General features: G+C 40.6%; 1 protein-coding gene across 1 annotated transcript in view; it reads right to left on the reverse strand.

Annotated features, from left to right (window-relative positions):
- Positions 1 to 15,193, reverse strand: part of LOC114008619 (alsin) — a 25,440-nt gene extending 10,247 nt beyond the window's left edge. The window contains exon 1 of the mRNA XM_027773614.1: positions 14,833 to 15,193. The gene's annotated coding sequence lies outside the window, so the exon portion shown is untranslated. The remainder of the gene's footprint in view (positions 1 to 14,832) is intronic.
- Between the last annotated feature and the right edge of the window lie 110 nt (positions 15,194 to 15,303).

A 15,303-nucleotide genomic window follows, 5' to 3' on the forward strand; every position in this document is an offset into this window, starting at 1 on the left:
TCACTCCAAAAAAAAAAAAAAAAAAAAGGGGGGGGGGGGCAGCCCTAGTCTAACAAGTGCACACATTCACTGGGCAATAAATATACAGTGAAACTATTTAAACTATTTCATATCTTGCCTGCCAAAGTCAAATATCTAGACTAAGCCTGCCCACTGAGCTTATAAAAACGCCTGCTGACCGTCAAATGCAATGTGGAAGGAAGAAAAGACTACCTACAATTAAGCTGTACTTATCCAGGCAACAGATACTCATTTGTTTGCTTTTTTATTGTAAGAAGTTCAATTTGAAAAACACAATGTGTTAAGTACAAAATGTACCTACATATTACTTTCTAAATGCTTTGGAACAGAGACTTAAATAACAATCAACTGAAAAGATTTTCTAAAATCTCTTCAGTAGAGTGTATCAGATTCAAGGTTTTTTTTTAAATTAAAATATTTATTTAATTTTATTTACTCACTCACTTATTTTAATTTGGCCAGAGGGAGAGACAGAGAGAGGGAAAGTGAGAAAGCAAGCCACCAGGTCCAGGATTCAAACCGTGGTCAGTCATGTGGCAGTGTTCAGTGCCTTAACCACCATGCCATCTGCCGACTCCAAATTCAAGTAGTTTTAATTTACATTTTTCAGTAATGTACACAAGAAAATTTCATCATTAAAATACAAAGCGTTTCATTTAATGGAACCACTAGTATTTTCTCCAAATCAGCTTCAATTTTTAAATTAGCTGTTTTAAAATCCGCCATTTAATAGAAATGAGCTACATAAAAATTGTGGTAAAAATATCACCATCAGTTTAGAAACTCAATATCTAGTAACATAAAAGACAGAAAAATGGGTAGATAGAAATGCTGAAGGCAACTTTAATCCATAAATTTACAGTTTTAAGGGTATCAAAATTCATGAAAATAAAAGCAATGAGGTCTTATTAATCATAAAAATACTAGAACCAAATCTGTGATTTTTCTGCAAAAGGATATGGCATGGTCACTGTGGTCTGGAAACAGTCCACACCGGCAGGAGTGATCTAGGCTCCATCTGTTTACTCCAGGTTGCCTATGATTTCTGACCGTTTCCCATCTGTATATCCGGAGGAAATTACTTTCAACCTAATGCTTATTTTAAGAAAGATTCTGAGTCATTCAAAGGTGGATGAAGGGTACTATGTAAACAAAAGATATTCCTGAATAAATTTAATAAATGCTATTCCTGAATAAATTTAATAAATGCCCTTCATTTAATAAATTTAAGTATGACGCGCTATGGTTCTCGTAACTTTTAGAACAATGTACACAGAGTTCAAGTGCACAAATTCTGAAGCCAGACCTAATTTGTGCTTATCTATCGGAAATGGAGGAGTTACTGTGTTCTTGAGTAAATTGCAACAATACTCAGAGGAAACCAGAGAACTCCTCTGGGACTTTCCGGGATGTGTACAAATACACCCACTGTGCACAACTGATCTACTACTGCATGAAAATGAATTCTGTCCTACTACCTGATAACTGAAATGTTAAGAATGTTTTGGCTAAAGTGAATAAAGCAGTTAACTTTGATTCTTTTTTAGTATCAAATTTTGGAATGGATTTTTCTTAAAGTTGATTATATTTTACTCCATATTATTTACCACTATCACTCTTTTTTTCCCCCTACACAAGCAGAATTGAAATTCTACAAACTCTTTTGCAACTTTCTCTCTTTTACTATATATGATAGGCAGATGATGGTCCCCACAGATGTCCATGTCCTAATGCCCAGATCTTATGAATGTGTTAGGGCACATGAAATATGACTGAACTACTGTGAGGTTATCATTTTTATTCCTTTTGTGTGAAATATGGAGTGGTACAACAGATATCAAAGAAGAATTATATTAATATATGTATTTTTTTATTAATTGCCAGAGGGCACATGTCCTTGCTAGAGAGAGAAAGCACCCCACAACTGGGCATGCTAATGCTGCAATCCTTTTTGTTTCGTTCCTCTCTCCCTTTAGGATTTGGGGCATGCACACCCATGTGCATGATGTGTTTTTCAAGCTGCTGGGGCCAGGATGTGAACAGTGGTTGGCCATGTGAGATCCAGTTCCATGTGCGTAGCACTTAGCCACTTTGCTACAGGGTCAGCCCTCTAACATATGGTTTACATGCCTCACCCTATAGCAGAGAAGAAACTGTAAATTCCAAAACTCAACATGTTCCCAAGGGCTTCAAATAAAGGACTAAAACCTGTATTCAAAAATAACTACTATCATTTTTAATAGAAGTCTCCCAACTGTTAACTGTTTTATACTTAATACAGTTTTGTTTTTTTTGTTTGTTTGTTTTGTTTTTTAATGTGTGTGCTAGAGGACACACTTGCCAGAGAAAGAGAGGAAAAGGAGAAAGCACCTCCCCATGAGGAATGGTCATGCCACAATTCTTTCTCCTCAATTTCTCCCTCCTTTCAGGATTTTGGGAACACATACACATGTGCTTAGCATGCTTCTCAAGCCACCAGGTCTGGGACTCAAACCCCAGAGTTGGCCATGTGGGATCCAGCTGCCTTAGCCACCAGGCCATGGAGCCGGCTCTAATAGTTTCTTCTATGTAATTTTAAAATTGATTTCACCCTGAAGATACACTACAAAGTTGCATGGCTTACAGCAAGGCACTCTATGGTTGCTTTAATGATTTATCTTCACGTTTTTGAAAATTTTAAGCCTCAAATATCCTGCCTGCAAATACTCACTTGATTTGTCTTCTTAATGGAGGCCTGGGCTCTTTAAATTTTGTACAAATCCAAAAACTTGGTAGAGAATAAAGAGATGAATAAATAAGAGAGGTGCTTTGGGGGACCAGCAGGTGGCATGGTGGTAAAGGTGCTGGACACTCCCACATGGCTGACCATGGTTCAAATCCTGGACCTGGTGTCTTGCAGCCCTCTTTCTCTCTCTGTGTCTCTCTCTGGTCAAATTAAAATAAAATGAATGAATGAATAAAAATAAATAAATAATTCTTTAAAAAGAGAGAGAGAGAGAGAGAGAGGAGTTGCTTTGGGAGCAGAACTAGGACTTGGTGATGAGACACAGGTGGAGGATAAAGGAGAAGTAGTCAAAAAGAATCCCCAAGGGGCTTCTAGCCCCACAGTCTATAGTTAAGAGGATCAGATCCCACATGGTCAACTGCTGTTTGAATCCCAACCACAGGGCTTGTCTGCACATGTGCCCCAAATCCCAAAAGGATGCAGGAAAAGGGAATGCAGCATGACAATGCCCCCGGGGGGGATGGGGGGTGCCTTCTCTTTCTTTCTCTCTCTCTGTCTTTTTCTCTCTTGCTAATATATATGCCCTCTGGCAATTGAAAAAAAAAAAAAAAAAGAGTTTCAGATTCTGACTTGAACAGCTGTGTGCTTATGATTCCAGATACTGAAATAAGAAAGAGTGAGAGCTAAAATTCTGAAGTGAAAGATAAGATTATGGAGAGATAATTTGTTGGGCTTTCTAAATGTTATGTTCCAGATCTGAGTACACATCAAGGGAGTAGCTGACTCTATGAGCATGAAGTTCAGAAGAAAGGTTTCAGTTAGTTACATGAACATGGGAAAGCGGATAGATTATATCTAAAATCAAGACAATAGATAACGTCATTGCATTGTATAAAGAGAACAAAAAAGGCACGAGATCAAGGCTGAACTCCTGCACTTCAACCTCCCATTAGACAATGTCAACAAGTCAATGTCTATTAGACAGAGTAAGGACCAAGCAAAAGTGACTGAGGTGAGAGGTGGTCTAAAAGGAAGGGGAAACATGAATACAGTGAGGAAACACGACAGCAAAGCAGAAAGTATTACAAGGAGGTGGTCAAAGATGCTGGGGTCTCATACTATGAGAACGAAAAGTGTTCACTGGAGGGGCAGCAGGTAGTATAGTGGTTAAGGCACTGAACTCCCACTTGGCTGACTGGGTTCAAGTCCCGGAGCTGGTGGCTTGAAAATTACACCAGGCACATGTGTGTGCATGACCAAAATCCCAAGAGGAGAATGGAGGAAAAGAGACTGTGGTATGGCAGTCTCCCCCACCCCCAGGAGGTAATGTCTCACTCTGTCTCTCTGTCTCTTTCTCTGGTGAGTACAAAAACCTTAGGAAAAAAAATGTTCATTGGATTTGCCAACAGAGATACCACTGCTGAGTTAGGCCAAAACACCAGTGGTTTGTCTCGGGAGTGAAAACCAGATTGGAGTAAACTGAATATAAATGAGAGGTGAGGACATGAAAATACAGTTCATGTAGATGATTTTTTTTGAAAGATGTTGAAATGGCAGAAAAATGAAGCAGTAGCTAGAAGGGAACGTGAAGATAAAGGGTTTTGTTTCATTTTGCTTAAGGCTGGGGAGCTGAGAGACGACTGATCATATTCACGATGATGGCCGTGCTCCTAGATGCATGGGAGATGAGGACAGAGGGCAGAATCAAAGTCTTGGACAAAATGAGAGAGGATGGCATCCAAAACATGTGTGGAGGGATTACCTTTCACAAGAGGAAGGGTCTACATCTTTAAAAGGAGAAAGGAGACCACAGGTACAGAAATAGGCAGGATTACACTTTGTAATGGGGCAGTGACAATCCAATATGATAGTACTTATATCCAGGACTTCCAGTGAGGGTGTTGTGTATTCTAATATCGCTCCTGGCTCCATTCATTTCATTTATCTTATCTCACCTAAACTTTTTTTTTTCTTTTTTCTTTTTGTCTATAGAGCATGTGCACTCACTAGAGACAGACAGAGAGAGGGAGGGAAAGTAAAAATTCACTCCCTACCCTGGAGGGGGAGGGAATGGCCATACAGCAATCCATTCTCTTCCAGTCTCCCCTTGGGGTTTGGAAAATGCCACGTGCGTGCACACGTGCACACACACACAGTGATTTGGGGCATGCACGCATACACACACGCACACACACATACACAGTGATTTGGGGCATGCACGAGCACGTGCACACACACACACACACACACAGAGTGATTTTCAAGCCACTGGGTCCGGGATTTGTACTGCACAGTCAGCCGTGCGGGATCCAGTGCCTTAAACTCCATACCACCTAAGGCCCCAACTAGACTTTTTTTTTTTTTTTGGAGAGGTTTTTGCTATAGGGCGTGTGCACTCACCAGACAGACAGAGAGAGACAGAGAGACAGAAAGCGAGAAATCACCCCCCAGGGGGGATAGCAACACTGCAATCCCTTCTCCCCCGTTCTCCTCTCAGGATCTTGGGCACGCACGCACATGTGCCCGACGTGAATTTTAAGCCACCAGGTCCGGGACGCGAACCGCGGTTGACTACGTGGGAGTCCAGCGACATAGCCATTACGCTAACTATTGGTCCCCCAACTAGACATTTTTAAAAGCATACTTATTTGTCTATGAATGAAAATCACAGGGAGAGAGAAAACATGCACCCCAACAGAGTCCTAATGCCATGATCTACCCCAACTTCAGTCAGCTCTGAGTCATGGGCATGCTTGTGCCTGGCACATTAGGGAAGTCTCAGACACAAACCCAGAACACCTGCATGTGGGTCACCCTTGCAGAGTGCTGCATTTTACCTCAGTGCCCCCATCTCTACTTTTTTTTTTAAGCCTTTCTAAAGAGTGTGTGTTCACTAGAAAATGAGAGAGAGAAATTACTCCCCAAAGAAGAAGCCGCAATCCCTTCTCCATTCTCCTCTCAGGATTCTGGGCATGTGTGCACATATGCTCAGCATATTTTTCAAGCCACCAGGTCCAGGATTCAAACGGCCACACAGTTGGCTATATGGGATTCAGCTGCCTCAACCCTCATGCCACCTGGCTGGCCCTAAGCTATACTATACATTTTTGTAAGTTGCCTTAAATCCTTTTGGGAATCAAGTAGGATATAAATAAAAATTGTAAATGTGGTACAGAAAATGTGTTAGTGAACTATTGATATTATCTCAAATGCAAAGAGAAAATTAAACCAAGTAACATCGCATGTATTCATCCCTAGTAAGCTCTATTTTCTGGATGAAGTCCTTTTGCCTTACTAATTAAGTGAATACTAAATTTACAAGTCATGAGTATGATACATTTCAAATAGTTAAATTTCAACAACTAAAACCACATTTTTCCCCCCATCTACTATATTCCAGGTACCATACTAGTTAAAATTTCCATGGGAGCAGAATGACAAATATTTTATTTACTATGGTATCTCAGCTGCTATGCAGTCCTGACATACAAGGAGTGTCAACAATATCCCTAGATAGACTAGGCATATATAAACAAACAAGTTCCTGGCCTTAAGGAGCTTCCACACTCACATGGACTAGAATAATATTTCTGACTAGAATAATGGCTCTCTGTAGACAGTACCCTCAAGGCCTAAGAAAGCTAACTTACACTGGCAAAGGTGAGCCTCCTAGACTTATTCTCGCGTCTCTCTTACTGGTTTAAAATAGGCTTTCTTTGTTTAAAGAACTACTTTATTGAACTTTATTTATTTGTTTGTTTATTTTAATTTGACCAGAGAGTGACAGAATGAGAAAAAGGGAGGGAAAGTGAGAAAGCAAGCCACCAGGTCTGTGACTTGAACTGTTGTCAGCCATGTGGGAGTCCAGCGCCCTTAACCACCACACCATCTGCCGGCTCCTAAAAAAGGATTTTTTTCATCTTTTTTATTTTTTTCTTGCTAGAAGGTTCATGGGCTTGCCAGACAGAGATAGAGAAACAAAGAGAGAGCGAGAAGTACCCCCCCTCCCAATGGGGAATAGTCACATTGCAATCCTTTCTCCTCCATCTCTCACTTACTGCAGGATTTTTGGGCATTCACACACATGTAGCTGGTGTGTTTCTCAAACTGCCAGGTCCCAGACTTGGACTGCACAACCAGTCATGCGGGATCTGGCTACCTTAATCACCAGGCCATGGAGTCATCTCTAAATAGGTATTTTAAGAAAGCATACGTGACACTCTGTAAGGCAGACCCCATGGGAGTGTTGCCAGCTAGTAGAGTATTCCAGGTGGCATGAACACACATGCATGCCCATGATCCAGGCTGGTGGGGCTGCGAGTGGGCTGCTGTGTTGAGACCTTACTGGAGGTGTTGTCTCTCTCTCTGTCTTTCTCATTAAAGAAATAAATAAACTTTAAAAGACAGATATTTTGGTTACAAGAGGAAATAGTAATAACTGTAAATATAATAGCAATTATAATGAGTGATTAAAATGACAGGAGAAAAAGAGACATTTAAGGGACACAGAAATGGAAAATTATCTGTTGATGATAACGTGTATGATAAGAGCTTTGATTGGACTGGTATGCAGTGTATTTATTCTGAGAAAATTTATTTTACAAGCTGGGGTGATGTACAGTGACTGAATTAAAAAATAAAAATATATTTTAAAAAATGACTAGATATTAAGATAGAAAGACAATAAAAATAATAGGGAAAATTTAGACATGGCATAGTGACTTAAGATACAAAAATCACTAAGCACTTCATGCGGACACTATTAGCACATTCTTTTTAAAGTTTGAGTTGATTACATTTTATTATATTGTAATAACTCAGTGTTTATACTGTGAATACAGTAAACAAAACAGTCTGGTAACTTACACATGGTACATACTTAATAAATATTGGTACATGCTTAATAAATATTTGCTTTTAGAAGCCTGGTCAATGTTTACATACGGATTTTTGTATGTGAACTCAAATACCTGACTTACAAAGATCTGTACACTAACAACTGCTACTTTCTGGATATCTTGCCACTGAATCTTTCACCAACCATGCAGATGGTTATGGAAACTCACCTGGCCCCGAAGCCTTAACAAAACAATCACCATGAAAGGTCAAGGCCACTTAGCATTGCAGGATACCACCATGGGAGTCAACTAGCCTATATCATTCATTCATTCATTCATTCATTTATTTATTTATTTATGAGGTTTTTGCTATAGGGCACATACGCTTGCCTGAAAGACAGAGAGAAACAGAGAGACAAAAAGTGAGAAATCACCCCCCGGGGCGATGGCCATGCTACAATCCCTCCTCCTCCATTCTCCTATCGAGATCTTGGGCATACACGCACACACACCCAGCGCTGAGTTTAAGCCACCAGGTCCAGGACTCAAACCACAGTCAACTACATGGGAGTCCAGCGACATAGCCATTATGCCAACTGCTGGTCCCTCAACTAGCCTTTAAATCCTGACCCACAGTAAGGGAATTCAGTAAGTTAATACACCAAATAAAGGCTCTAGGCTGGTCTAGAGAGCTACTTTTTTTTTTCGAGAGATTTTTGCTATAGGGCACGTGTGCTCGCCAGAAAGACAGAGAGAGACAGAGGGATAGAAAGCGAGAAATCACCCCCCCAGGGAGGATAGCCACGCCGCAATCCCTTCTCCTCCATTCTCCTCTTGGGATCTTGGGCACGCATGCACACGTGCCCAGCCTGAGTTTAAGCCACTGGGTCCAGGACTTGAACTGTGGTCGGCTACATGGGAGTTCAGTGACATAGCCATTATGCTAACTGCTGGTCCCAAGAGCTACTTATTTTTATAATGTTACTACTAATAGGATAATGCACTTACTAAGTCTTTGATAAACTCCTGGAGGTCAGAAACTGTGACTTACTCACCGGTACACTCTTGTACCCAGAGTAACCACTCTACAGAGGCTGACCACATGTAAGTGTTCAGGTGAAAGACATAGCCCTTGATAGTTAAGTTTCAATCCATAGACTTTCGAATGTTATAGAAGATTTCTAGTGCCTGTAACAAAAGTCAGTATTAGATACAAAAGCATTTTCTTATCATAGAAACACTCAAACATAATTTGCTAATGGTTTTTCTTGACAATGAAAACATTTTTATCTCATGTCACTTCACTAACATTAAACAACCCAGGGAAGAATAGTCCCTGTCTCCCTTTCTCCTGAGTACACAGAGATAGCTTTTGGTGCTATCAGAGACATAAAAGCTTCACAGTCTATTTTTCTGGTGGTTTGCTAATTTTATGCTGAAACCTATGAAAACTGCACTCTTCCAATTATGCAAATCCTCTAAGAGGGGAATTACTCACAGTGCGGGAGAAACAGAATGTGTAAACATGGTATGATAAATGTCCATGAATCTCCTTTTTGTACCCACTGCATTATTTTGAAAATGTATTTTTTAGGACCACTACAATTCCCATGAAAGATTTTGATGGATATTATAACGCTAGCAATTAAATGTTAAATTCCCAAGTATTACAACTATCTGTGCCTGTTACAACATGGCACAGAGTAATTTCTGATACAGATGACTTGTTCCTTTAATATTTTACTACTATTCTTTTATTAAAATGGCCACAATTTTCTACAAAGACAGCATTAGAAATACAGATCAAAGTATGATGACTTATTTTACTAATCGGTGCCACTTAGTGATCAAGATCATCAAGGAGCCACACAACTAAACAGGGAGCATACATACAAAAAAGTGTTACTCAGGGGTATGAGTTTTACTACTCTAAAAGTGCTAGGGCCAGCCTAGGGTATGGTGGTTAAGGGAACTGGATTGCACATGGTCAACTGTGTGGTTCGAGTCCAGGACCTGGTAGCTAAAAAAATACTTCAGGCACATGTGCATGTGTGCCCAAAATCCTGAAAGGAGAGAGAAATGGACAAGGAGAGGTTGAGGCGTGACCATTCTCCATGGGAGATGCTTTCTTACTTCCTCTACTCTGTCTCTCCAGCAAGTGCACATACCTTCTGACAAAATTAATTAAAAAAAAAAAAAAAAAACAAGTGCTAGTAACAGGTATTGTTATTTAGGAATGAACATATTAAGACAAGTTCAAATACTGAGGTTATATTAGGGTCAGCTATTAATTTTTTATTACTCAAGGTTAACACACTGTCAACATGTTTACTTATTACCATCTGTACAGAGAGAACTACTTTGAGCAGTAACTAGGACACCAGCATTCATAGTGTAAACTCCAGTTTACGTCTGATTAAAATGTAATCTACTCAAACTTTTAAAAAGCATTAATGACTACATGAAATCTGTGGTACTCTTGTATCTGAGCTCTATGTCTAAATGCCCTTGGGACATTTTATACAACTTATCCCCCTAGATTTTGAGAGTTTATTACCAGTATATACCTGTAATTCCCAAGAATCTCTAGGATTTTGATTACTCTGTAACCTTTTAAGAAGAATCATTCCTCACATCCTAGCATTTTTGCAGGGATGCAAAGTCAAACAGCAAAGGAGAAACTGATTAAACAACCAGTCTGCATCTTCTTAGAAAAGCATTACACAGTGGAGATGCACTGGTGCATTCCTGTGTAGTGCACAAAGAATTTTTTCCCCCAGAGTTTATTACTTTGAGGCTTTAGAGTTAAAGAAAGCATACTGGGGCCAGTTAGTGGCATGGTGGTTAAGGTGTGGTGGGTGGTAAAGACGGCTAGATCCCACGTGGCCGACTGCACGCCCAAAATCCGTGCAACAGAATGGAAGAGAAGAAACTGCAGTGTGGCCATTCCTCTGGACCCCCAACCCATCCCCTATCCCTTTCCAGTAAGTGCACCACTCTATAGCAAATTTTAAAAGCGCAAGAAAGCATATTGGGAAACAACCTTGATTATAAACACAAATTAAAACAAAACAAAACATTCTTTTATTGCCAAAGAGCATATGCACTCATCAGAGAGACAGAGCAAGAGGAAGAAAGCAACCCTCTATGGGGCATAGTCATACCCACAATCCTTTTTCCTCCATTTCGCTATCCTGTCAGGATTTGGGACACACACACAGAAGCACAGGCATGTTTTTCTTTCTTTTTTTTTTTTTTTTGAGAGGTTTTTTGTTTTTTTTTTTGCTATAGGGCATGTGTGCTCGCCAGACAGAGACAGACAGAGAGATAGAAAGCGAGAAATCACCCCCCAGGGGAGATGGCCACGCCACAATCCCTTCTCCTCTCGGGATCCTGGGCACGCACGCACACGTGCCTGGCGTGAGTTTAAGCCACCAGGTCCGGGACACGAACCACCGTCGACTACATGGGAGTCCAGCGACATAGCCATTACGCTAACTGCTAGTCCCAAAAGTGTGTTTTTCAAGCTGGGATGTGAACTGCAGTTAGCACATAGGATCTTGTTCCCTTAACCAGTGTGCTACAGGACTGGCCCTATAAATAAAAAATTTAAAGTGCTATTTTACAACTATCTTAGCCATACATAAAATTGTAAAAATAACAAAATCTGTATAGCCAGCTCCTAGTTTTAACATATATCAAGGTATTTTTGTATTTGCTTCAGTTCTTTCTTTAAAATAGAAAAAAAGAAAAAGCTCTATATAAAGCTGAAGGCATGCCAGCCACTCTGCCACTATTCATCAGATGTGTATTCTCAGACTGTTATGCACTTTCATTAGGTACATATGTATCAATAAACAATGCATGCTATCAAAATGCATCTTACTATACATATTCTTGTGCTTTTTTCACTCACTATTACATACTTTAGTGTATCCATGTTGATAAATACAGATCTGGTTCATTCGTTTCTACTAGGGAATAATACTCAACTGTATGAATGAGCCAGTTTATCTATTTTTCTACTGATGTTCCAATAGATTGTCCTACTCTACTGCTATTTTCAAAAGCAGCTATACTCATCCTTATATTAATGTTTGCTTGGGCAACTACCCAAAGTTTAGTTTAGACTTTGGCTCAACAAATAACTTAGGCTGCAGAAGAAAAGAACCCTGGAATGAATGTTAGCCCACCCAGATGCCATTACTGGGTCTAAACTACCACCTTCCTAAAACAGACATCATTCATGTGAATGGAAGAACCATGTGATGACTTATAAGAAAAATAGTTAGGTAACATGATAATTAAGGGAAACATGAGCTGACCATTCATGGAATTAATTAAACTAAAGCTGATCATCTCTTGGGGCATAATTGACTGGCAACAAATTGAACCCTAACAAAAGCCCCCAGACCTTTTCTCATAGGAATTGAAAATACTATACATTTTCTTCAAATTTAAAAAAGCAATACAGGGGGGCCAGCAGGTGACATGGTGTGGTTAAAGCTCTGGACTTCCATGTGGCTGACTTCCTGGACGTGGTGGCTTGCTTTCACACTTTCCTTCTCTCTGGGTCTCTCTCTGGTAAGCACCCGTGCCCTATAGCAAACTTAAAAAAATAATAATATTACTAAATAAAATAAATAACTTTTAAGTTACCAGTGGATGGTGTGGTGGTTAAAGCTGCTGGATGTCACATGGCCAACTGTGTAGTTTGAGTCCTGGACCCAATGGCTTAGAAGGCAAGTTAGGCAGGTGTGCTGAGAGACTAGAAGAGAGGAGACTGCAGTGTGGCCCTCTCCCCTGAGGGATACTTTCTCACTTTCTCCAGCAAGTTTACATGTCCTATAGCAAATTTTAAAAAGGAATAGGTAGATCAAAAAGATTTAACTATTTTTTGCTCTGCCCACTTGGATCAATTCAATCATGGAAGCCCACCTCAAGACATAAACTAAAAGAAGCACCATCTCATATACGGAGGAACAAGGGATAGGAAAATAAATGCTGTATTTAAAAAAACCAAGTCATAGTGTGTCGCTGTTTTATTTGTGGCTATCAAGCATTTTCTTAAGGACTGACTTTATGACATTTATTAATTTATTATTACTGAAACGGAATTATTTGGTCATCCATACAGAATGGTTTAAAAAAAAATCTGTTAAAGAACACTCCACCAGAAAAACCTACATCTCTCATACGGTTGGAATATGAGGTAGATTTAATCTCACAATGTTAGGAAAAGAGCTAAATGATTTACAAATCACTCAAATCCTTACAGCAACCCACCTAGTGACCAGGAAAAGAGTGCAACCTCATACTACATCAAAGCAGGCTTCCTTTTACAAATCTCGAAAATCCTCGCTTTACCTTCCTTCCTAGTTTTTCAACCTTTACCTGGTCTCACAGCCCAAAGTTATAAAAGGTTTTTACAAATCAGTCACATACTTTGGGAATATCTTTAGAATGGACCCAGCAGTTACTGCTTTAAGACCACTTTTTCATGGAAAGGTAGGAGATTAATAATACTCTTTTCATCTAATCACATAAAAACTAAAACCAGGTCTCAGTGAAGTTTTTAGCATATCCTTTGCTTCTTTAACAGTCAAAATGCCCAAAGTTAAGTGTTTCAAATAACAACCTAAATTCTGAGAAATGGAAATTTGGTGAGAAAAGATTCCAGTTCACACTGCATAAATCAATTTGTTAAAAATTTGCTTGCATCATTCCACTCCAATCCCCTTCCCTCCATATTCTTGTTTGGTACTTGATTATTCATTTGAAGAGACGTCTGCTGTAGGGCGAGAGACAGAGAGACAGAAAGCGAGGAATCACCCCCTGCGGAAGAGGATGGCCCCTCCACAGTCACAATCCCTTCTTCTCTATTCTCCTCTAGAATCTTAGGCATGCATGCACAAGCACCCAGTGAGTTTTCATCGCCTGATCTGGGCCTCGAACCATGAGACTTCAGCGACATAACCATTATACCATCTGGGCCCAAGTACTTTATTTTCTCAATCATCATCTTTCCAAACTTTTAACAATGTGAAACAACATTGAACTTTTCTAGCTGTAACTATGAACCCCGAATCTGTCAATACTAAAGAGTTTAGGAACTAATTTAAACTAAGCATGGAGTCCATCAGTATCTTAACCACATTAAAAATGTCCTGACTGAACAGCAAAGTTACTACAGTCCAATTTAAAAGTGTATTTCCTCTAAACTTAAATCTATGTACTTAGAAACTCTTGCTTGATTTTAAAAAGTGAGCTATGTTTTTTTCTTAAAATAGCCAGTTATCTTTCCCATCACTTGGAAAACAGAAAAGAAAGGCGTCTGTGTCATGATGTAGTGGAAAAAGAAATGAACAATTGTAAAAACTGCTAATATGTATTTAATATTTACCATGGGCCAGGTACTGTGATAAACAGGATACATGAGCCATTTAATGTAAAGGTGCAATGATCAGGAAACATTCTTCTCCCCAAGTCAGAGGGAACTGAGGTGGAAAAGTTAAGTAACCCACCCAAAGCCAAAGATGTAAGTGGATGTGACTCTGCGTATTACAGATCCAAAGCCTAGAATTATGTTTATATTATTAAGGTTAAACTATCACAATTTACTGCAAAAGCAAATTTTTCACTGCCTCAAATTCGTTATGCATTAACTCAAAGGGCAAGTCACTCAAATCATACATTATATTTTAAATAAATGGGGATAAAATACGTGAGCAATTGGTCTACTGAATTTTTGCGCCTGCTCTCAATAAACACATCCCCGGTAGTCCTATTCCTTACAGCTATTTTACAATAATTACATACAGTTACGACAAATACAAGGGCCACAGAGTAAGGATCTTCACTTGGCCACAGCACAAACTTCCTTCTCCATCCTAAACCAGAAGGAAAATACTGGCCTCGGATATGTCACTCTGATTTTCCTCTTCTCTCACCATCAAAGTCCGTATGCTTCTACCAGCCTTTGGTTGCCTGTCTCCAGAGTAGCCCAGAAGGCCGACACCGGCGTCAGAAACGATCGCCCCTATGTTATTGTTCTGACTCCGCGTCTCAAAAGAACTTAACTTCTCCTCTAATGAATCACTTAACACGCCAAAGGACTTGGCTAAACTACTAATTCTTAATATCAAAGTCGTTTTCAGGTTTTGCAACCGCCTTTTCCATCCACTAAAACCTGCGGTCCGCTCTTCACCGCGATTTGCGCCCTAGGGCAAATCCGCCTGGGACACTCACCAAGATTCATGGCCAGAAACCCGGGTTTTATCTGCTCCGCGCCTACAGTAGGCACTCAATATATCCACAAGAATGAATGGTTGAAAAGCGGCGTGGGTGGAGGCGGGAAGAGGGGGCATGGAGGAATTCGCGCGGCGGAGACCACTGCAGTGGCGCCCCGTCTGGGAGGCAGGGATGGGACAGTGGAAGAACCCGGGCCGGGGCCAGGACGCCGTGTCGGGCGCTCTTCGACTGCGAGGCGCCTCCAGTCCGACGCAGGATGGGGAGGCGCGGGCGCTGTCTCCGCAGGCCCCCGCAGTCCCCTGCCGGGCCTCAGCCTGAGTCTCCTCCTCACTCTGGGACTCCTGCCTCCGGCACCCAGAAGTCCCAGCTGATCCGCTCTATCAAGCCTAGGGTCGACCTAGAACCCGCGCTCGCTCACCTGACGCTCCACCCGCAGCACCGCGCTCTGCGTCCGGCGCCAGCACAGCC

The sequence above is a fragment of the Tupaia chinensis genome, unplaced genomic scaffold (assembly GCF_000334495.1).
Source record: "Tupaia chinensis unplaced genomic scaffold, TupChi_1.0 Scaffold000361_2, whole genome shotgun sequence".
NCBI lineage: Eukaryota > Metazoa > Chordata > Mammalia > Scandentia > Tupaiidae > Tupaia > Tupaia belangeri.